General features: G+C 41.7%; 1 protein-coding gene across 1 annotated transcript in view; it reads right to left on the bottom strand.

The window, feature by feature from the left end:
- The window catches only part of grin2cb (glutamate receptor, ionotropic, N-methyl D-aspartate 2Cb), a 122,172-nt gene extending 101,383 nt beyond the window's left edge, over positions 1-20,789 (bottom strand). The window contains exon 1 of the mRNA XM_034038607.3: positions 19,830-20,789. The gene's annotated coding sequence lies outside the window, so the exon portion shown is untranslated. The remainder of the gene's footprint in view (positions 1-19,829) is intronic.
- Between the last annotated feature and the right edge of the window lie 281 nt (positions 20,790-21,070).

The following is a 21,070-nucleotide window of genomic DNA, read 5'->3' on the forward strand; positions in this document are numbered from 1 at the left end:
CCAGAAGCATGTCTTGGATGTGTTCCTTGATTAAAGCCTTTTTCAGTGGAGATGATCTATACAGTCGACCCCGAACAGGGACTTCGTCCTCAGTGGAGATGGAGTGACGGGTGACGGTGGTCATTCCCAACTTATCAGTGCAGACTGAAGACCACTTTTGCTGGTGGTTCTGGAGTTGTTGCTCGACAGGAGATGGTTCAGCTGAAGTGATGGTCATGGTCACCTTCGCCGGTTGGCATGGCTTTGGATCAGAGGTGGTAGGTGGCTGGCAAGATGTATGGAAGTAGAGACTGACACTCGATAAGGACCTGTCCCAGGAAGCTTCCCCCTCATACCGTGGCAAAAAAGGATGGTAGGAGAAATCCTTCTGATGTTTGACACCATACTGCCTATTGACAATGTCAATCTGGGTATGAGTTTTCTCCAAGAAATCCAAGCCTAGAACAAGGGGAAACGTCAGGTGATGATCCTGTAGGATATATGTGCCTAGAAACCAGATCTCTCCGTGGAGAAGGTAAGTGAGGCGAACTTGACCTTTGGCCTGGTGTGACTGTCCATCCGCCAGCATGAAATACTGGTCCTGTGCAGACTCCAGCACTTCCCCTGGATGAGCGATCTTCCTCCAGAGACTCTCTCTCATCAGAGTGAAGGTGCTCCCAGTGTCCAGGACTGCAGGCCCTTGGAGCCCTCGAACGCCCACATCCACGATCAGCAGAGTCAGGCTTGCAGCAGGAACTATATTTTTCTTCTCCTGGCTTCTCACCATGCTGACCTCTGCCGGCTTCTTCGTAGCTCCTTTATGGCTCCTATTGTCCTGAACGGCTTTGCTGGATTTTGCCTTGACCCAGTATTCCCGCTGAGCAGCGTTGTCTCTCTCCACCTGGGTCCCGATGCGCACTAGTTCTGCCACTGTCTTCACTGTTCCCCTAAGACAGCTTGCCAGTTTGGGATTACAGCTGTTTAGAATGCGACAAACCAACTCAGTCTCCTCCAAGTCTGGCTTCCAGCGCAGACATAGGGCATGGTAGTCATAGGCAAAGTCAAGGATTCGCTCGTCAGGAAGTTGGAATCTGGAGCGAAGTCGGTCTTCCACTTCGGTCTGGAAGTCAGATGGCAGAAAGGCTTGACGGAAGACAGCCTTGAACTGTTCCCAGGACTGGATTCCCTTGCGCTCCGCGACCCACCAGCTCTTTGCTGAGCCTTTCAGCACACTGGACATGGTTGCCAGGATCTGATTTGGTGTCATGGGTCGTAGCGCTAGGAATTCATCGCATTTGTCCAGGAAGTCAATGGCATCGCTGCTGGCCTCCCCGCCAAACTCTGGGAAGTTGATTTTAATGGGCAGCTTTGCTTGGGAAAGACTTCCTTCATTTCTGGAGCCATGGTAATCAGCAGATACACCGTCAAAGGAGAATTGTTGTGGTGCAGATTGCTTTCTAGAGGAGAGAGACGGCAAAGAAAGTGGTAGACGAGGGGTGCTGGTCTTTTTGAAGAGTTTCTTAAGCTCTTCTCCCCACAGCACATCGCGGCGTTTCAGGCACTTCACCACTTCCAGATCCATTTCGTCAAGGGCCTCTTGCCTTCGATTCTCCATATCTGTGAAGCGTCCTTCGATGTAACCTCGCAGGACCTGTTCACGATTAATGCTGCTCTCCTGTAATTCAGACAGCTGTGTTTCCAGTTGCTCAACACGGTCAGTGAGATGGGAACAGTGCTCAGTCAATTGCCCTATCGCAACACTGTCAGTAAGGTTCCCTTCATCATCATCGCCTCCAGAAAGATCTGCCCCTTCCTGTGTAATGTACAGGTCACTAATGCGGGTGGTTCTCTCTGTGATAGGCTCTCTGATAGTCACATGGGGTCTATCTCCAATCTCAGAGAAGTTTAGCGAAGTCAAGGTCTGATTTTCATTTCTGACATTAAGTTCCCAACAATTTAAACTGATGAATTTAGATTTGAATTTAATGACACAAAGGGTCCCCGTACGGGCCACCAATTCTGTAACGATCACTCTGCACAACTGAGAAGCAGTTGCACTGTCCTCCCTAAGGAGATACTACTGGCCCTATTCCTATAGCTAAATAAGTCAGCAAGAGTGACAGACAGCAAAAGCAGGGACATCAGAGGTGTCAATTTCACGAACAATCAGTTTATTATTGTGAACAATAATGTCAACAAATGAAAAAATGAACAAATGAATGAAATGAATAATGATAAAAAGGAATTCAAATAATTGCAGGTAACAGGTAAGAATAAAGCTGGTACAGATAAGTATGTAGGGACAAACAGAAGGCTAAACAGTATCACAAAGTAGAAATGAATGGTGTCCGGAGGCAGTCCAGCAAAGTGTCCGGAAATGATGGTGATTGTAGAAGGTTGAAAACATTGAGTACGTTGAAATTGTTGAGACTGTCCAGTAGTGTTGAGTTGAATGGTGAACAGTTGTTTGGAAAAAATCAGGAGGATCAGGAAAAAATGGAGGCTGTCACACATAAAACAACAAACACTAAACAGACCTAGAAAAACAGCTAAGCTTAAACAAGTAACAGTGAAAACAAAAAGAGCAGCTTAGACAAAGCGCAGTGACAAAAGAAAATAAACGGATGCACTGGAATTATCTAAGGATGGTAATGGATTCACTGAAATTTAAGTAGAGAAAATGCTGTAGTAAATGGATTCCTCTGAGAAAGGGAGTCTCTCTCAGGCCTGATTAGCCAGCTTTAATACAAGTGCTGGCTACTAAGGAGCTCTGAGATTGGAGGGGTGGAAATCTGAATGAGCCAATGGGGAGAGAGGATGAACATAGGGTGGTTGCAAGGAACTAAGGGAAATTAAGTTTTAACCTGGCCAGGCTACTGACCCTAATTAAAGGGACAGGTGGGTGAGACTTACACCCACATTATGTAGCATGGGAATTGCTACAAGGTGATCAGAAATAGTTATGATGTTCTTAACAGCTAAACCACGAGAAATTACCAGATCTAAAGTATGGCCACGATTATGCGTAGGACCTTTGACCTGCAGGATATAATCTAAGGAATCCAATAGCCTCAAATTCCAAGGATTAGAATCAGAATCACTGTCAACAGGAAGGTTAAAATCACCCAGTAAAAGAATCCTATCATATTTGACTGTCAATATAGATAGCAAATCACCAAATTCAGTCAGAAATAGCGGGTTTGACTTAGGTGGTTGATAAATAATTATAATATGAACCGGTAATGGACTGTTTAATGTCAAGGTTAAAACTTCAAAAGATGAACAACCTTCAACAATTTCCTGTTTGATTCTAAGTTCACTATGGAAAACAGCAGCAAGTCCACCTCCACGCCCAGTAGAGCGAGCTTTCTGGAAAAAATAGTTAGGTGGAGAAGCCTCAATCAGGGAAACATTGCCATTCGGTCCAAGACTAGTTTCAGTTAAAGAGAGAATATCAATGTTTTAATCCTGAATAAAATCACTAATTAACTGAGCCTTATTAGACCTGACATATAAACCTAGGTGTAAATTGGTACAATCAAGAGCATGTGATTGCGCAGGGGTAATAGGAATTTGACGAAGGTTACTGTAGCACACACCTGAATTAACCTGAATTATACATGCCTCTTTAAATTCCCTCCCCAGTTCCTTGTTTATAGATTACAATGCTGTTCAAAAAATATATGATTCAAAACTCAACAATGAATTATAATGAAAACTTGGGAAAGAAACTAAACTGAGAGGCACTCGTTATAGATGAAATTAAACTGAGGAGTAGATGTACTAAAGTGTTGTGCCTGTTGTAATAGTCGCAAACCAGTTGCAAACGAGTTGGTAGTCTAGGGTGAAATGTACTAAACAAGCGCAATGCTGTTAGTGACTTTTTAGGGAATGCTTTGAGGCAGCAGCTTTTCTTTGCAGTTCATCCTTAGATGAATATGTAATTATGGGCGTTCCTGCTTAAATTCGCAAAAAATGAGGTGGAGCTAATACAAATGAAGGTTCTCAAATATTATAATGAGATTCACTAAAGCTGCCAGCAATTGCAACACTTACAATAGCATACATTTGTTAAGAACTTTTGAAAGCACGTTTTAAACATTCGCAATTAGGCAAACTTTTAAAAGGCAGTATGAAAAACACTATCCCCTAACCATGGCCACTGTGATTGCAGCAAGGAGGCATGTCTTCAGCAAGAATGAGTGATTTGTAGGATGAGAAGAGAAAGGGTATTTTGTACCCACATTACCCACTACGATTTAAAGGGATCAGAATTAGGTCCTCTGCTCTTCCTGATCTACATTAATAACTTAGATTCTGGTTGTGGCCCGTATTTATTATTATTTGTATTTTTGTTTGCGGTGCGGATAAAAACGCTGCATCTTTTGTTATTGTTTATAATTTAAAAACCCCGTGAGGATGCGTGACTGATCATCTACTGATTATTTAACTAGCTGACAGTCACGCATCCTTCCGAAATGCGTGCAGACTGTGGCCAAGGGGTAATAAGATAATTAACAGCTAGTTAACCCCTCGGCCAGAGTATAAGAACCTGCAGCTGTCCGTGCTACAGGGTTGGGTGTACAGAGAGGAGGTACGGGGAGATAGAGGAGACAGACTTTAAAATAAACAATTGCTAAAACGTGCTGGATTAGCCAGCATGACACTTCTTGTTTGTTTGTCTGTCTGATTCGTTTGTCCCTCATGCCCTTTGGTTTCTGTTTTGTTGTTTGTTTAAATCTTTTATTTTTGTTTTGTTTATTAATAAATCAACTGAACGTCGTTGCGTTCAGTTTCATCCGCCCATCCATTGGTTTGGTTCAGTTTTTTCCTGGTCTGTGACGTCACCACACCTCACCACTGCAAGCCAGCCTGCCACACTGGTATAGTAAGCAAACTTGTTCAATTTGCAGATTACATAAAATAGGAGTGGCAAACACCATTGCAGCAGCAAAGGTCATTGAAAATGATCTAGACAGCATTCAGAACTGGACAGATACATGGCAGTGTGACATTTAATATAGAAAAGTGTAAGGTATTGCACGCAAGCAATAAAAATGTGCATTATAAATACCACATGGGAGACACTGAAATTGAAGAAGGAACCTATGAAAAAGATCTAGAAGTTTATGTTGACTCAGAAATGTATTCATCTAGACCAATGGTGCACAACTATATTTTGTGAGGGGCCAGATACAGGGAAAGCCAACTTGCCAAGGGCCGAAATTTATGTGGTGAAGAATATTACCAAGACATTTTAAATTATTCCCACGTATTGCATACCATAGGCCTTTGTTTTAAACCCTGGTAGCTAAACACAATAATAATAAGGTTTTTAATACTTACCCTCTCTGATTGATAAAGATTTCAGTGGGAGAGGTTGCAGTGTTTCTGGGACACCAGTTTTTGGATGCTGGGCTCCAGTGAAGTGGTGGTGACTGTAAGCACAGCATGCACGTTATCATCTGTCAGTCTTGTTCTCACGTGTGACTTATTCAGGTTCATAATGGAGAGCACCTGCTCACATATGTAAGTACTTCCAAACAAGGAGACCAAATTGTATATTGTGTCTTGTGAAAAGGCTTCTTGACATGTTTCAAAGTTTGTCAGCTGACTTGTAATATCAGTTAAAAAAGCAAGATCAGCAATCCAGTCACTGTCTTGCGTAATAGAGGTGTCCTGTCCCTTCTTTTGGAGAAATGTTTTTATTTCATTTCTCAGCGCAAAAAAAACACTTAAGATGTTACCATGCCATCTAACTTCTGTGTGATAAACAACTTCCCCGTAAATGGCATTTATATTTTCCAAAAATGACTGAAATTCACGATGATTTAAAGAATGTGCACGAATAAAGTTAACTGTTGATACAACAAATTCCATGACCTCTTTGAATTTCAAATATTTCACACACAAGGCCTCCTGGTGTGTTATGCAACGGTACTCCTTTAACAGCTCAGCTCTTTCACCAAGGTGCTTCTTTAAACAGCCAATGAACCCTGTACTCGCACCTATCATAGCCGGTGCACTGTCAGGAGTCGCCCCCACCAGCTTATCCCAGGGCAAACATAATTCTTCTATTGCAATTTCAAATGCATTAAAAAATATCAGAGCCAGTGGTTCTGCCGTGTAGAGATGCAAGGGATGCAAATGTTCTTGTTACTCAAGGAAAGAAAATTAAAAGTTGGGCAGCTGAGTAGTACACAAAATCATTACATTTGCTTTTTAGATGATCATAGCTATTTTCAGACATGTTTACTATACATCGCTGCATACTCGTTCTGGAAAGGCAAACCTTCTTAAAGGTATCTTTTTTTTCTATGCAAACGGTAGCACATATTTCCATCAGACATTGTTTTGCAAAATCAGGATGAGCCGAGCGACTTTGAAACTTGCTATCGTATTAGATTCAGATTCCTTGTTTTATGTTCAAAAACACCTTACTGGCCTAATAACTGCTTTCTGTGATTTTCAATTTTTTCTGTCCACTCTGGGTTAAACTGCCGGTGTTCACGATCAGTCTTTCTCTTTTTCTCAGTATCTGGCTTTGACAGAGACATATTTGTGAATTCATTCACTGAGTACATATTATCCAAAACAAACCCTTGCTTCTTTCAGATTAGCTCTCTTTTTTGTGTGTGTTTTGTTTTTTGTTTTTGTCTAGAAAATCGCCGCCACTAAACACCTCACATTCAATCCCCGCTTCTTAGACTCACTATGATGCACGCAAAGAACATCAATGCGAACGAAGCGTACGTTTTGGTATATTGACTTCAGCTGTGTAGAAAGAAAAGTAAACACAGATAAGTACACTTTTTCTTTAAATACCTTTGCTTTACAGCGTTGATTTGTTTTTCTACACAGCTGAAGAAGGGCTTTCCTTATGAATGTATAGAACTTCAAAGTACAGCCTGTCGCTTTTCACAGCTCCACATCTCTGTCGACAGGGAGGTATTTTGGGTTTCCTCAATCAACTTTAAAGCTTTTACATCTCCCTTCTTTTTCCTTCTTTTAATTTCATTCTGCTCTCTAGATCTGTCAATTTCTTTTTTATTTCGGCTACTGCTCTTTGCTCCACCCCAACAGTGTTTACTGCATCAGTGTGGCAGGATGGCTCACAGTGGTGAGGTGTGGTGACGTCACGGACCAGGAAGTAACTGAATCACAACAATGGATGGTCGGGTGAAACTGAACGCAACGGCTTCAGCTGATTTTATTATAAACAAAACAAAAGATTTAAACAAAACAACAAAACAGAAACCAAAGGGCACAAGGGACAAATGAATAAACAGACAAACAAGTAAATGTCGTGCTGGCTAATCCAGCACTTTTTAGCAATTGTTATATCATGTCTCCTCTCTATCTCCCCGTACCTCCTCTCTGTACACTCAACCCTGCAGCACGGACAGCTGCAGGTTCTTATACTCTGGCCGAGGGGTTAACTAGCTGTTAATTATCTTATTACCCCTCGGCCACAGTCTGCACAAGTTTGGTAAGGATGTGCGACTGTCAGCTAGTTAAATAATCAGTAGCTGATCAGCCACGCATCCTCACAGGGTTTTAAATTATAAATAATAACAAAAGACGCTGCGCTTTAATCCGGCCGCAAACAAAAATACAAATAATAATAAATGGGGGCAGGACACTCCGCCACAATCAGTGATCATCTTCAACTTTTTTTCTTCTTCGTGACTTAAACTTCCTGAAAACTTGCCGAATAGGACACATTTCTGTTGACCAGCCATTTCAATAATTGTATAATTTTGTTTCTTAAAAAAATAGCTTTCCTTTGCAACCCTGTCATTGTGTATTTACCTGATCAGTCACTGTGCCTTAAAATTGATTACTGAGTGTGGCAAAGTGGTTTGCAGTGCGCAGATGTAGTGGTGATGTGATTATGAAACAGAAGACAGACAACAAAGTTCATGATCCAAACAGGTTTTATTATTGTAATCCTGGTCTGGTGACCACAAAGAATAATTCCAGGCAATAGACAGCAATGTGTCTTGCACTGTTCCAAAACAATGGGTTGCAGTCCCGATATAATAATACACAGTTCGTAAATAATAAACACAGTAGAACACACAAAGACACGCACGTTCACAAGTCCAGAGTGAGTACTATAGTGCTCATGGTGAAATACAATTTATCCGTGTACAATGGTGCAGTGTTGTCCGGGTTTAGTGCTGGCCTGTAGTGACAGCTCCAGATCGTGTTAGCCGTCTAATAATAACAAACAAGTAGATTTTTAGACACAACAAAACAAACAAAACACTCATTGTAATTTCACAGTACTCCGTTCCAGTTTCAGCTAACCATAACAAAAGGATCACCTCGCTACGTCCCCTTATGTACCGTCAGTCACGCCCCCTTGGTTAGCAAGTGCAATTGTTTCTCCTTCAATCCACGGTTCCCACATCGCTTCCCTTCCATGTCGATGACTTGGTGTACTGTAGCTCCGTCCCCTTTCTAGATGGCCGACTTCCACCTAACCTTGGGAATTAATTGTCAGGCCATCCAGTCCAGGGCACTCTGTTCCCTTTACACAGCACCCTCACAGGTCGGGAGGGAGATTTATAACCAAGATTCATTCTTCCTCTGTCAGAGTCATATATTGCTGGCATTGGTGGAAACCTGTTGGTCATGCTGCACTTGTCTTCCAATGCTAAGGCCAAACGTCGCAGCACCTGGTCATGGCGACAAGTAAACCATCCTTGGCTAAGACCCACCTTACATCCTGTCAAAATGTGTCTTAATGAAGCTGGCGATGAACACAAAGGACACCACACCTCTCTACTGATAGATTAAGGTTCTGTGGTGATGGGAGAACATCATATGCTGATCCTGCTCTGTTCCATTGTCCATAGATCTGGCCAGCCGATCTTGCATTGTTCCACACTCTCCCATCTCGTCCATTCTCCCTGCTTGGCCTGGGAAATGGCCTTTATGCACCTCATCCTCTCCTACTGCTTTTGCACCTCGTTGACTCCCAGCTTCCACCATTGAATTGGGGCTGCTTTGTGCCATGTAGGAGGAGCTGAACTGACACCAAGAACTCCTCTTCTGTGCTGAACTTGCCCCATAATATCACTGATATGAAGGGCAGCCTTTGCATCTTCCACAGCTTCCTTTGCCGCCCACTTTCTTCCAGTTTTCAACACAGGTACTGCCTCCCTCACACATTCACTGTGTGACTCTACTCCTCGGTTAGAGCTGAGACTGGCAGCAGTGGTATCCCTTTACCATACAGTCCCACTCTGCTGAGGCAGCGTGGAACTCCTAACCATTTCCTGAAGTATGAACTGATTAACACTTGCAGCTTCTCTACACAGCAACCTCGGCAGTAGACCAAACTGAAAGCACCAGAGTTTTAGTTTGTCTGGTAAAGCATTGCTGTCTATGCTCTTCAACCCTTCCACTTCTTGTTGTCTCACTTCTCCCACACAAACTGTGTCCTTTAGATCCCCATCATACCATCTCCCGACTTTTCACAGGCTTCTCAGACACTGTTGGTATTGCCTTACCATTAATACAGAACCTCTTATCCACTACTTTACCTTTAATTATAGAGATGCTCCGTGACGTAGTGGGCTTGAATTACATTCGTGCCCATTCAGTGTTATTGATTAGTCTGCCCAATAACCGATTAGTGCAGGCTACTGTTGTAGTCATGATTTTCACTTGATCCATGTATGCTCTAAATGGTGGCAGTCGCATTCCAGAAGCCAAGCACTCTCCTCCCACTACCCAGTTTGACGCCCTAATAATTACTTCCATTACCATGGAGGCTGTGTGGTCCAGTGGTTAAAGAAAAGGGTTTGTAACCAGGAGGTCCCCGTTTCAAATCCCACCTCAGCCACTGACTCATTGTGTGACCCTGAGCAAGTCACTTAACCTCCTTGTGCTCCGTCTTTCGGGTGAGATGTAATTGTAAGTGACTCTGCAGCTGATGCATAGTTCACACACCCTAGTCTCTGTAAGTTGCCTTGGATAAAGGTGTCTTCTAAATAAATACCAAGGTAAAAGCCTGTGGAGAAATGGTGCATCCTGCCATTATTCCAATTCCTAGGCATTGCCATGTAGTGGTAATCTCCGAAGTAGGCTTTCACTAAGTTTGCTATTGTCCTTGGTACACTGAAAATATCAAATGCTGAAGTGTCAATGAAACAGTTCTTCAATAGGTAAGCTGACAATCTCTAAGCAACAATGCTGAAGAACATCTTGCCTTCCACATTTAACAGGGTGAAACCGACCAATACTCGTAGAGTCTTTTTCTTTGGGTATAAAGACGCTCAGTCTTCTGCTGCCACCTAGACTTTACAGGAATAGTTTGTACTTTCTCCTTTTTTTTCAACTCCAAACGTCTTGCTTCCGTATGCGTAGATGGTATCCCCAAATTTATCCAGCTTTTTTTGGCTGTTCCACTTAACCTTTCCAACGTAAAACAGAAATCAGTGTTTTCTCACAAGCTCTTGGCCATTTAACTCCAGGCTTGTGCCCATTGAGGTTCTTTTCTCTCTTACGCTGGTTCATCTGACCGGGTTCACAAGGATCATTAGGTTCATCACTAGTTGTGTTTATGCAAGTCCTCCTCTCATCTATGACAGGGGTGCTGATATCCTACAAACTGTGGTTTGCTTCCTGTCGCTGGATTTCATTTGACTGACTTGACTGACTTTGTAAAAAGTACTGATCAATGTGAGGCACTTCTCCCTCAAGCATTTCATTTTCCCTTGATGAATCTTCAAACCCCTAAGCATTGTTTGCTCCAGCCACGGACACAAACCTGGAGTTCCATGTCTTTGCTAACTGCAGATCTTGAGCTAGTCCTTTGCAAAATACTCTCCGTTCTCATATCCATTTCCTTTCCTAAGTTGTTAACCGTGCTGTCAAACCTTGAGTCTTCCTCACCCGCTCTTGCAGACTCTAGGGGTATTTTTCACTTTAATTTCTCAGAAGCCTTGGGCAGGTGTCTCCAGCGTCATGTTCCACTTGAAAACACAGAGCTCGATACTGACAGCTAGGGTGGTTAACCCCTGAATTCAAATGAAAATTCTCCTTAAATTAAAATGCAAAAGTGGCTTAAACTGCACAGAGAGTGCAGATAGGGCCATGGTGAATATGAAACACATATAAGAAACTATATGGGCTCTATCCAAGAATGACCTTAACATTGACCTTTGATCTATGAAGTTTGTTAAAACTGAAGTTGCTGCATCAAAAAACATGGAGGCCACGTGCAAATCAAATTTCACCATATATGGTAGAGGCCAATGGAGTGCTATTCCACAGGGAAATACGGTCATAGGTCATATGGTCTGGCACTTGCAGTTATTATTATTATTATTATTATTATTATTATTATTATTATTATTATTATTATTATTATTATTATTATTGTTATTATTGTTATTGTTGTTGTTGTTGTTGTTGTTGCTATTATTATTATTATTATTATCATTAGTAGTATTAGTAGTAGTCCTAGTTGTAGTAGTAGTGTTGTGCATTATGATTTTGTCAAAGCTCTTGAATGTAAAGCTGTGCATTTGCTACATGTCCTCTCCCACAGAGATTTACAATGTATTTAAATGGAAAAATGAGTAATCTCACACATAATCACCTGCAATCCAGCTAGTGCCCTGAAACCAGCATGATGTGTACACCTTACTATCTTCAAACCAGCATGATGTGTATAATCACCTTACTATCTTCAAACCAGCTTGATGTGTATAATCTCCTTACTATCTTCAAACCAGCATGATGTCTATAATCACCTTACTATCTTCAAAAGGCAGTGAAACAGAGTAACACATACACATGCTAACAGTGACACACACACGCTGACAGTGTGATACAAACACACACACACACTGACATAGAGTGATACAAACATAAGAACATTAGAACATAAGAAAGTTTACAAACGAGAGGAGGCCATTCAGCCCATCTTGCTCGTTTGGTTGTTAGTAGCTTATTGATCCCAGAATCTCATCAAGCAGCTTCTTGAAGGATCCCAGGGTGTCAGCTTCAACAACATTACTGGGGAGTTGGTTCCAGACCCTCACAATTCTCTGTGTGAAAAAGTGCCTCCTATTTTCTGTTCTGAATGCCCCTTTATCTAATCTCCATTTGTGACCCCTGGTCCTTGTTTCTTTTTTCAGGTCAAAAAAGTCCCCTGGGTGTGTCGTCTGCAAATTTAACAAGTTTGCTTACTATACCAGAATCTAAATCATTAATGTAGATTAGACACACACATTGACAAAGCAATACACACACAAGCACACACACACATTGACATAGAGTGATACACACACAGACATTGACACAGAGTGATAGACACAGAAAGATGTACACATATACACTGAGGTCTAATGTATTAGATTGCAGTCTTGACTTACTGTACAGTATATTTATCAATAAATATGAATCTCCCACACAAACACATGTAGTTCAGTGACTTACACACACTCACAGACACACACTCTCATACACATACACGCACTCACACACAGTGACACAATCACATACATCCAGACGACTGTCATTTGTTAGGATTTTGTGACTATTTAGGAACAAATTGACCAGTTAGCAACGGTGAACCAATGAAATAAGCAGTGCAGCACCCCTGCATGGGTAGACAGGGTGTCCTTATTTATAGCTTCATAGCTGCTAGTTTTAGGGGCTATTGGCTGCACTGGTCTCCTTCTTTTAAGGAATAGTTTCCCACCTCTTGTGGAACTGCACACACTTGGTTGGCTTGCTTTGGGAGGGGCTCTGGCTAAATTGAATCCCAGGGGGAGCTTTATTCACTGGCCGTCCAATCGAGAGAGGCGCACCCATGGGTTGGTTTGGCAATGAATGCAACGAAGCTGCAGGACATGTGACATGAGGTAAGGGCAGGGAGTTAGCTCAGCACTGTTACTGGAACAAGGCATGTTAGAAGAGCTAGAGTTCAAGTGAAGACAAGTGGGCGAGAAACACAGGCAAGACACTGGACTGTATGAGATCAGGGACCAGGCAGAAGCACAGGCAAGACACTGGACTGTATGAGATCAGGGACCAGGCAGAAACACAGGCAAGACACTGGACTGTATGAGATCAGGGACCAGGCAGAAGCACAGGCAAGACACTTGACTGTATGAGATCAGGGACCAGGCAGAAGCACAGGCAAGACACTGGACTGTATGAGATCAGGGACCAGGCAGAAGCACAGGCAGGACACTGGACTGTATGAGATCAGGGACCAGGCAGAAACACAGGCAGGACACTCGACAGTATGAGATCAGGGACCAGGCAGAAGCACAGGCAGGACACTCGACAGTATGAGATCAGGGACCAGGCAGAAACACAGGCAAGACACTGGACTGTATGAGATCAGGGACCAGGCAGAAACACAGGCAGGACACTGGACTGTATGAGATCAGGGACCAGGCAGAAGTACAGGCAAGCAGGCAAGACACTGGACTGTATGAGATCAGGGACCAGGCAGAAACACAGGCAAGGCACTGGACTATATGAGATCAGGGATCCTGGCTCTGCTGTGGTTGCTGCTTTATGGTTACATGTAATAGAAGTGCCCAGGGTGTGAATATTGCTCCTGGCCATCTACTATTTCATTTGAAGTATGTCCCTTGGTTGTAGCCTACCCATAACTGTTCCAATAGTAATGAGTTGCTTGTTAATTGTATTATAAAACTTCTTCTTCTCTCTATGAAGGTTGTTTTTATGTCTCTAGAAGGAGTGTCAATGAGTTAATGATGTACTGAAAGCAGGCCTGGCCGATCACACCCACTTGCACTGTTCAGCTGGGTTTCCCATCACACCCACTTGAACTGCTCAGCTGGGTTTCCCATCACACCCACTTGAACTGCTCAGCTGGGTTTCCCATCACACCCACTTGCACTGCTCAGCTGGGTTTCCCATCACACCCACTTGCACTGCTCAGCTGGGTTTCCCATCACACCCACTTGCACTGCTCAACTGGGTTTCCCATCACACCCACTTGAACTGCTCAGCTGGGCTTCCCACAACAGCAGTGCAAAGGCCCCTCTATATTACTGTTTATGTACCTGATGCTAAATCAATATTTCCATAGAACTTTGACAAATCAATAGAGAAGAAATCATAAGGGTGCCTAACACAGCTAATTAAGAAATAGATTCAAATGCAATTGACTTGCACAATGCAGTTCCAGGCATGTGGACATCCTCCTTACAGTGTTTCTAGTTTCTCTACAATAACTGCAGTACAGTAACTATCTAATTAAACCAGCTTAAGAAGATAATAGGGGTTTATTTGGGTTTGTTCTTTTTAAATGGTAAAAACCAGTTGATTAGGTTGGCCAGGGTGTCCTCGGCTCACCGCTCACCAGCGACCTCTGTAGACTGGCTGGTCGCCAGTGGGCTTGCCTGTAAGCTGCCCAGAGCTGCGTTGTCCTCTGACATTGTAGCTCTGAGGTGGCTGCATGGTGGGCCTGTAGAGTGAAAAAAAGCGGTTGGCTGACGGCACACGTTTTGGAGGACAACGCGGGGGTGGTAGCGGTGAACTGAGCCTAAAAAAATACAATTTCAAATTGGGAGAACAATGGAGTAAAAATCAATTGCCGACTACTAAATAAAATAAAAAAAAGAAAACCAGTTGATTAAATTGATAAAACACTGTCTCCAAATGTTTGAACAAATGTTACTTAAATGATTTCTTTCTTTGTCAGTTGTTAGTTGAATGAACTTCACTTGTCTTCATATTCTTCTCACCACACTTGGAAACCAATGAGCCCAGAAATTGTGAAAGGGAGTTTAGTACCCTCTAGTGGAGGCTTGTGAAATACAGGAGGACAGTTTGGCTGTCAACAGTTGCTGAGAAGCAGCACTGAGACACAGTTATTGCACATCACTTTATCTAGTGCAGGAATCCCTTCGGCAATATCACTCATTTATACTGCAGTACTAATGAAGTTTTACAGCTTTACAATGACAGCACTATACTACATTTTACAGTAGTAATATCTATATTATTAAAGTATTCTCTCCAGAAGACAAACATTTCCACTTTGTAAGTGCTTTGGAACTGAGCAGCCAGATTTCAGTTTTTGCCAGATATCAACAGTTGTTAATGTCCCTTAAGTTGTAACACTGCATAAGCATTCTGTAGAATGTGCACTGAAATCTGTTCTCCAATATTATATAAATGCAGTACAGGTGCAGTATAGTGCAACATTATAATATTCATGTTGTTCTACAATATAAAAACCTACATGTCTACATTTGCTGAAAACTCATTAGTGTTACCAATGCCTATGCAGATGTGAAATTCCCACACTTAAGAGCCATCACAATATTACAAAGTATAAATATTAAATGCAATTCAATCTCAGACATCTTGGTAAATCTCCAATGTTTATTGCTATTCTAGACCACCATCTTTGCCAGGTAGTCACATCGAGGTTAATAATTAATTTAGATTTGATTGGACTATCAAATACAATAACACTGTTGATAAAGATAGGATAGTTGCATGTGTGTGTGTCTGTACATATGTGTGTGCATGCGTGTGCGTACATGTGTGTGTGTGTGTCTGTTTGTGTGCGTGTGTCTGTGCGTATGTGTGTGTATGTGTCTGTGCGTATGTGTGTGTATATGTGCCTGTGCGTACGTGTGTGTGTATATGTGTCTGTGCGTACGTGTGTGTGTGTGTGTATGTGCGTGTGCATGTCTGTGTGTCTGTGTCTGTGCATACGTCTGTGTATACATGTATGCGTATTGTCCATGTGTACAGGGAGACTGCCCTAGAACAAGAACTGTGATGAATGCTGGAGGGCACAGTATTGATGGAATAATCTTCCAAGATTAAATCTAGAAGAGTTTGCACTACCCTTCAACCTTGCTTCACAATACTTGCACACAAACAAACACATACTATACAAAACCCTTATAAAGTATGTACAGTCATTTTGCACTTTACAATTGCCTATGCTATGCATTTGCTGTGTTGTACCATAGTTAAACATGTTTTTACCATGCTTGCCACTGCATTAACATGAGTTAACAATGCTCTACTACACTTTGCCATGTCTTTACAATGGTTTACCACAGTTACCTTTTATAAATGTCTAATCCCAAGAGTTGGGGCAGTATCTAGACAAGATTGCAAGAGGTTTGTGTGGAAAGTATCAATAAGGCATTAATGAATTAGGCTTTTTATGTTGTCATGGAATTGTGTGGTTTGTTATCACAGAATAAAATTCAGCAACACCAGGCTAAGGTTAGAGTAACTCTACTCATCTGTACAACAGAGCACAGTTATATTAACTCAGATTACCTGTACATTAGAACATAAGAAAGTTTACAAACGAGAGGAGGCCATTCAGCCCATCTTGCTCGTTTGGTTGTTATTAGCTTATTGATCCCAGAATCTCATCAAGCAGCTTTTTGAAGGATCCCAGGGTGTCATCTTCAACAACATTACTGGGGAGTTGGTTCCAGACCCTCACAATTCTCTGTGTAAAAAAAGCCTCCTATTTTCTGTTCTGAATGCCCCTTGATCTAATCTCCATTTGTGACTCCTTAGGATTTTGAATGCTTGAATCAGATCACCACGTAGTCTTCTTTGTTCAAGACTGAATATATTCAATTCTTTGAGTCTGTCTGCATATAACATGCCTTTTAAACCCGGAATAATTCTGGTCGCTCTTCTTTGCACTCTTTCTAGAGCAGCAATATCCTTTTTGTAACGAGGTGACCAGAACTGAACACAATATTCTAGGTGAGGTCTTACTAATGCATTGTAAAGTTTTTATTGCCTACGTGAAGTACCTTACACTTTTCTCTATTAAATGTCATTTGCCATTTGTCTGCCCAGTTCTGAATGTTGTCTAGATCATTTTGAATGACCTTTGCTGTTGCAACAGTGTTTGCCACTCCTCCTATTTTTGTGTCGCCTGCAAATTTAACGAGTTTGCTTACTATACCAGAATCTAAATCATTAATGTATATTAGGAATAGCAGAGGACCTAATACTGATCCCTTTGGTACACCACTGGTTACCTCGCTCCATTTTGAGGTTTCTCCTCTAATCAGTACTTTCTGTTTTCTACATGTTAACCACTCCCTAATCCATGTGCATGCATTTCCTTGAATCCCTACTGCGTTCAGTTTGAGAACTAATCTTTTATGTGGGACTTTGTCAAAAGCTTTCTGGAAATCTAAATAAACCATGTTGTATGCTTTGCAATTGTCCATTGTCGATGTTGCATCCTCAAAAAAATCAAGCAGGTTAGTTAGACATGATCTCCCTTTCCTAAAACCATGCTGGCTGTCTCCCAGGATATTGTTCCCATATAGGTAATTTTCCATTTTCAATCTTATTATAGTTTCCATAAGTTTACATATAATAGAAGTCAGGCTTATTGGTCTGTAGTTACCTGGTTCGGTTTTGTCTCCCTTTTTGTGGATCGGTATTAAATTTGCATTTCTCCAGTCTGTCAAGAGACTGTTGCATGATCTTGGTTAGCAGTTTGTAAATAACTTCTTTCATTTCTTTGAGTACTATTGGGAGGATCTCATCCGGCTGAGGGGATTTGTTTATTTTAAGAGCTCTTAGTCCCTTTAACATTTCTGCCTCTGTTGTGCTAAAGTTATTTAAAACTGGACAGGAACATGTCGACATATAGAGCATGTTGCCTGTATCCTCCTTTGTAAAAACTTTAATATATTTGCTATTTTTTCTCTTCATGTCTTCAACATTACTGGGGAGTTGGTTCCAGACTCCCACAATTCTCTGTGTAAAACAATGCCTCCTATTTTCTGTTCTGAATGCACCTTTATCTAATCTCCATTTCTGACCCCTGGTCCTTGTTTCTTTTTTCAGGTCAAAAAAGTCCCCTGGGTCAACCTTTTACAACAGAGCACAATTATATTAACTATATCCATCTGTACAACAGAGCACTATTAAATGCAAGTATGTCTTTAGAGGCAAACGAAGAGAATACTGTTTTTGAGTGTAATTTGCAAAGAGGGTGCTTCTATATATATATATATATATATATATATATATATATATATATATATATATATATATATATGTATATATATATATATATATATGTATATATATATATATGTGTATATATATATATATATATATATATATATATATATATATATATATATATATATATATATATATATATATATGTGTATATATATATATATATATATATATATATATATATATATATGTGTATATATATATATATATATATATATATATATATATATATTTCTGCTGCAGTACATTAGATACAGAAACATTTAGAAACCGGGAAATGTGTTTTCTCAATATTCTTAAAAAACACAGCAAAAGCTGTAAGAGTTCGCAGTGGCAGCTCCAGTGAGAATGCCGTGTTGAAACGTGAAGGCTCAGTTTGGTGCTGGAGTCTGTATGTACGTTGTCAGAAAGATGACTGTTTCAAAAAACTGATGTGAAAAAGAGAGAGATCAAGAGGCTTTTCTGGCTTGTTTTGTAGAGATACAGTGCAGTGCCAGTCAGGGCCGAGCTAAGCGCTTTTCCACTGTTTATGTAAACAGTAGGCTGGCTATAAACTCATGTAGATATACTCTGGAGAGATTCAATAGCTGTTTGAGGTGCCGGGGCTGCTCACACTAGGGACCCAAGTACAGGATTGTGTCTGCCAGCCAGCCAGCATCGAGAGATTAAAGCAGCATCTGTTTAAGAAATCTCTGCGCAATCACTCATTTTATTAATTCGCACTGTTTAAGAAATCTCTGCGCAATCACTCATTTTATTAATTCGCACTGTTTAACTGTTTACTATTACAAATTCAATTCAAATCTCTCGGGCGGACGAAAGAAAGAAAGACTCCTACAAAGTGTCTGGCTACATGTGCTTTGCCTTTTTATGGAGAGTGAGCATGTCTCATATCTCTGGCTGGCAGGAGAGTCAGGAGAGCCAGGAGAAAGGGAATGGGAAGCAGCACAGAGGACTGCGAGATGAGAGAATCTCCGAGAAGTGCAGCAACAAGCAGCCTCCACTGTCCCGAGCCAGGATCAACAGCATTCACTTCTGCCAAATTCCCATCAAAGATCTTATCACCGGCATCATAACGGACTCCATCATGGGGCAGCTTGTTCTCCAGCAAGCCAATCACCCCTCATAACCCGTCTAGCTGCGGGGTCATTTCTCACAGTACTGGGAACCAGTCTCACAGACGTAACATTCACACTACAGTACACAACTATACTCACAGCAACAGCTGGAAAACAGAACATCTCCACCAAAGTAATGAAGACCTCAATTCAATATATTGGGAAAAATTTAATCTGACAAATCCCCTTTTTACATGAAGCCAAAAGAGCAAGCACAACAAAACTGATACATGTATTTACTGAGCTGAATCTGCGTAGCTATACTGACAGAAAACAGCATACCGTTGTATCTATTTCAAGAACAGGACAGAAGAAATCAAACTGTGACTCAAAACGCGGCAATTTGTGTCAAATAAGGTTTAAAAACCTTGTGAAAATAAACAGATTTCAATGTTTATATTTGTACCTTTTAACCATCTATTGAATCAAATATCTTCACAACAGACAGACATGCATGCAGAGAGTACATTGATACTACTCAAAAACATGAACAAAATAATATTACCTTTAAACACATTCAGCCACATCAGTCAGACAAGGAAAGACCCTTTCTGCCACACTGTAGTTTAACTGAAAGATTGAAAATACCTCTAACAGGAAAACAAAGCATTGAGATGCTGAGCTCCGCAGCCGCTCACACAGAGAGGCACCTGTTAGATAAAGTCGAGCAGTTTGGAGAGATTGCCATACCTGTGTTAGAACTCCACATCCAGCGGAGCTGCCCAGCAACTCATCCCCCAGTGCAGACACCTCAGTCCCTCAGCACTTGTGTAAGTCTATTTCTGTGACGGAGGAGCCTGCTGCGCTGGTGGCATGCTTTCCACAATTCTTGTAGGTCACATTACTCCTGGTTGTTGCAGGCTGGGAGAGCGAAGCAGCCACACACACATTTCCTGAATTTACCAGGTTTTAGGGCAAATCAAATCTGCACTCTGCCCAGGGTAGGTGAGAGCAAGTAGGGAGCAGCTGTGTGTCAGGCAGTCGTGTCTGTCCTGTGAGTGTGTGTGAGTGTGTGTGTCGGTATGCAGCTATTTCCAGACTGGAGGAGCCTTCACCTCCAATCAGCTGTCTAATCTGTAACTCTCCCGTTTCCCTTATTATTCATTCCACTTTTCAAACAAGCAAACACACCAAAAACACCTTGGTAAGCATATTCCTGATGAAAGTTGGAAGGAAGAAGAAAAGAAAAATAATTTGGCATGCTAGCTGTCTTTCTCAGCTTCAGAATTTCAAATTTCTATTTGAGAAAAAAAATTGCGTTCCAAGCCACTTTTACTTTACTGATTATTAATGTTTGTGATGCAATTGTGTTTTCTTTTCCTCAGAAAGTGTGCTCCCAGAACTCCCTCCTCAGTCTCTGGGCTTGTTTCAGCTCCCCTCCACAGTCCAGCAGCCTCCCTGTGCTCCGGATGTATGGTGGTATTAAAGTCCCAGGCAGGCAGGCTACTGCATACAGATGGCAGGGGCAGCCGAAACAGCAGCAGGTTTTGAAAGTTGGAAATCTGTTTCACACAGGTTGTGCACGACTCCCCCTTCCTCCTGCTTATTCTGTTGAGTTGTAATCCTGCTTTCTAGACTCCATGTAATATGAGGGGGTCTATGAGCCCTAATGATTACGTTGTAAGGATTTATCTTCTCTCTCTGTCTCTCTCTCTGTCTCTCTCCTCCCTCTTTCTCACTCACTCAGCTCCTGCTCTCTCCTCCCTCTCCTTCTCTTAGTATATTCCATGCTCTCTCTCTCTCTCTCTCTCTCTCTCTCTCTCTCTCAGTCTCTCTCTCTCTGTCTCTACATGTTGCTTGTTGAATTCTCCCTTCTTTTCTTAGATTCTGGCAGACTCCCTGCTACAGGTTTCAACTGTTTCTGCTCTCTCTCTCTCTCTCTCTCTCTCTCTCTCTCTCTCTCTCTCTCTCTCTCTCTCTCTCTCTCTCTC

Source organism: Acipenser ruthenus, chromosome 17, assembly GCF_902713425.1.
Source record: "Acipenser ruthenus chromosome 17, fAciRut3.2 maternal haplotype, whole genome shotgun sequence".
In the NCBI taxonomy this organism is placed as follows: domain Eukaryota; kingdom Metazoa; phylum Chordata; class Actinopteri; order Acipenseriformes; family Acipenseridae; genus Acipenser; species Acipenser ruthenus.